We start from the raw sequence: 4,309 nt of genomic DNA, 5'->3' as shown, positions 1-4,309 counted from the left end.
GATGGGACCCTGTCCTTCATCTCCAGACGGATGGAAAGATATTAAGTGCTGCATTCTGAATACTTTTTAATAAGTTTTAAAGTGGCTAAATAAATTGATGTTGAACAGTTTTCTCTCTCATACTCTTACCCTGTGACGTGCAATGGAATGTTGTTTTCTCAACTGTTTTCGGCATCGAATTATTGCAGATAACAGGCACAGTCGTGCCGAAAATACGGATGTGGTAATACTAGCCTGAGGCCGAGCGCTTACTGCTTTAGCCTATTGTTTGTCATTTAGCTCTTATTTTTGATGCAGGGCAAACTTTGAGCAGTAGTTTAATCACATTTCTGGAATATTTTTCCTGTTGTGTACCGCATTTATTTTTCTCACTTCTAATCATCAGCCTTCCATAAAGCGCCCTCAGACATTGTGCTTTTGTAGGGAGGGGTTGTTGTGTGTTTATTGGATTATTCCCATGGTCAATTTTGCGTTCTTCACAGAGTACTGATTAAACTTTCACTTGGGAAATCAAGAGAAAGCAAAACTGTGACAGACGAAAACAAAACACTGGATTAAAATGAGAAAGAAACTTTTCTTTCGTGTTTTATTTCCTTCCTTCCTTCCATTCTTCCATCCTCTTTTCTTTGTTCGTTGTCTTTGTTTTTTTCTTCCATTCTTCCTCTTTTCCTTTCTTCCTTCTTCCATTCTTTCTCTTCCTTACAACTTTCCTTGCCCCTTCCTTAATTTCTCTTATTTTGCTTTGTTCATTTTCTTTCACTTCTTCTCTTTTCCTTTCTTTTCTCTTGTTTCCTGCTTTGGTTCTTTTTCCCCCATTCTTACTCTTTCCTTTTCCTCTTTCCTTTCATTCTCCCTTCTTTTCTTTTGTCCTTACTTTATTTTTTTCTACTTATTCCTTTTTTTCATTCTTGAAATGGAAGAAAACTCCAAATATATAGGAAGGAGGGAAGTAGAAAAGGGAAGTTGGAAGGAAGCAAAAGAGGAAGGATAGAGGAAAAGAAACAAAGCAAAAATAACACAGGAGGTAGGGAAGTTAGTATAAAAGTTAGCATAAAAAATAAAAAAAAGTACAAAAAAGTAAAGAAGGAAGGAAGGAGGGAAGTAGGAAAGGTAAGTTGGAAGGAAGCAAAATAGGAAGAATGAAGGAAAAGAAACAAAGCAAAAATAAGAAAGGAGGTAAGGAAAGTTAGTATACAAGTATAAAAATACTAAAAATAAACTACAAATGCAGAAAAGAAGAAAGGTATGAGAGAAGTAGGAAAGGGAAGTTGGAAGGAAGGAAAAAGGAAGAATGGAAGAAAAAAACAAAGCAAAAATAAGACAGGAGGTAGGGAAAGTTAGTATAAAATTTAGTATAAAATAAAGTAAATAAGTAAAGAAGGGAGGGGAGAAGTAGGAAAGGGAGGTTGGAAGGAAAAATAGAGGAAAAGAAACAACGCAAAAATAAGAAAGAAGGTAAGGAAAGTTGGTATAAAATTTAGTATAAAAATACTAAAAATAAAAGTACAAATAAGAAAGGAAGGAGGGAAGTTGGAAGAGGGAAAATGGAGGAAAAGAAAGCAAAAATAAGAAATGAAGTAAAACAAGTTAGTATACAATACTAAAAATAAAGTACAAGTAAGGAAAGGAAGGAGGGAAGTAGGAAAGGGAAGTTGGAAGGAGACAGGAATAATGGAGGAAAAGGAACAAAGCAAAAAAAGAAAGGAGGTAAGGAAAGTCGGAAACAAAACAAGAAAGAAGAATAAGTAATAAGAGGTTACACTTTATTTTAATAATCTACTTTAGACGTTCTACTAACTATACGTAACTTTAAATAACTATACTAGTATTAGTGTTTGCTAACACTTTATTTTGATGGTCCTACAACACATATTTTACTGACTATAAGTAACTTTGCAAGTACGTCAATTTATTCTACTAAACTTAACCTTCACCCTAACCTAACAATCTACTAATACTCTAATGAGCGTTAATTGACATGTAGTTACTTACAGATAGAATTTCTAAAGTGGATTATCTAAATAAAGTGTAACTGAAAGAAAAGGCAAAGGAGGAAAGAAGAGAAAAGTAGGAAAATGGAAGAAGAAAACAAAAGAATAGAGGAAAAGAAACAAAGCTTACTTCATTCCTTTTCTTATATTTCGTAGACTTCCTCAAGTTCAAAGGTTGCTGTCCTGCTCATATTTAAAGACTGCAGACTGTCTCCCTGTCATTTCTCTTGACGTCTCCCTGATATTTCCCTCCTTCCACTCCACTGCACACACAGATTTCACACCTGCCACCCCTGTAAGGTGGACACAGAGTGCGAACACATCTCACTGACTCCCTTTGTGGGCAGCCATGTCTGGCGAAAGCTTGATTGACATGCGACTAAACATAGCTTTGAGTATCTGCCATTTAATGGCTTACTAGAAAATGTAAAGTGAGCTTGCGGCTTTACATTCAGCATGTTTAATATTACCAATATTGAAAACATTAGCAGTTGTGCTTACAGCGCTTTTACGTTAATGTGAAACATCATTACCTATAGGCTATTTATAAATAAATCTTCCAAACTAGGAACTCATTTTTAGAAAGGACATTCTCAGTAAATGGTTCCTTACTACTGATAAATGTAACAGAAAACTACATTAGGCTGTCATTAAAATATTTTACATATTTTACATTTTACACTTTGTTATGCTTTGTCTTTCTACATCAGTAACCTTTTCAAAAGAAATGATACATTGAGAGCAAATGGCACAATTTTTGGAGACTGGCCCAACACACTTATGTATTTCTCTATATTTTTTGATCTTACCTCTGCCTGGAGCAATACATTTTCATTTTTCGTGGCTGTCAGTTTTCTGAAAGCAGACCATCACGTGGCACACGACTGCACTGCCGTAGTGGAGTGGCTTCTGCGCTGTTTAAATGTGCCACTGCATCAAAAAGCACAACTGTTTCCTCACACTGTACCGTATATTGATCATGTGGATTTTGTGGTTACGTGAAGGGCATGCTATTGTTATTTGTTTCTTTTGCTGCCTTCTTTCTTTTCCTTTCATGGTCCATACAGTTTGAGATATTGATGTCTTTTTTCTAGGAACTTTAAAGGAATTGATATTTGATTCAGTGTTCACTGTTTACAGAGTAGAGAGTCTCGCACTCATTTTCTTCCCTCCAGCCGGTTGTTGGACCCGGAAAAAATTGCAGCGTTGAGTGAAGTTCTGTTCTCCTTTGTAACAGCAGCACTTAAATCCAGGTGGTCTCGCAGCACAGGAGTGCAAATTACACAGCGGCAAGCTTTGAAAAACAAAACTGCAGGAGGCTTTCGTGCTGTTTAGTCAAAAGCGTTGGTTATCCTATTTAGGAATGTTTATGTGTAAGTAGACAATTGACATGTTTATGTGATGGAAAGAAGAGGAGGCTTTACTGACTGAGAAGTGATTTTTAAAATGAAGATAATTTGAATCTTTTGTATTTTTTCATAGTGGTTTTGCCCCTCAAAGAATGTAGATCGCAGCTGTTTATGCTCCTGAGACCAAGAAAACATAACTGCAAGTCAGTTTTAGGTTTTTGGAAATATAGTTTTGGTGAAATGACACAGATGACAATTGGTTTCACTTAATTTGTACTTGCTTGTACTTTTGTGTACTTTTTTCCCATTTTATGTCCTCAAAATATTCATTCAAGAAATGATGGAAAATGTTTTTCCATTCACATGTCAAGTTTTAGGTTTGGATGTTTTGACAATTTTGCAGTACTGATTTAATGTAATTTACATACACCTTGTAAAATCTGCAAAATGTTTATTATTTGACCAAAATAAGAGGGATCATACAAAATTCATGTTTTTTTTTTATTTTATTTTGTACTGACCTGAATAAGATATTTCACATAAAAGATGCTTGCATATAGTCCACAAGAGAAAATAATAGCTGAATTTATAAAAAATGACCCTGTTCAAAAGTTTGATTCATTATACTGTGTTGTTACCTGAATATTCCACAGCTGTGTTTTTATTTTTTATTTTTTTATTTTTTGCTTAGTATTAGTTGTTCTTGAGACCCTTGTTTGTCCTGAACAGATAACCTGCCTGCTGTTCTTCAGAAAAGTCCTTCAGGTCCCACAAATTCTTTGGTTTTCAGCATTTTTTGTCTTTAAACCTTTTCCAACCATGACTGTATGATTTTGAGATCCATCTTTTCACACTGAGGACAACTGAGGGACTCATATGCAACTATTACAGACCGTTCAAATGCTCACTGATGCTTTAGAAGGAAAAACAATGCATTAAGAGCTGGGGAGTGAAAATTTTTGAATTTGA

Source organism: Garra rufa, chromosome 13 (assembly GCF_049309525.1).
Source record: "Garra rufa chromosome 13, GarRuf1.0, whole genome shotgun sequence".
NCBI lineage: Eukaryota > Metazoa > Chordata > Actinopteri > Cypriniformes > Cyprinidae > Garra > Garra rufa.
This window is presented reverse-complemented; position numbering follows the sequence as displayed.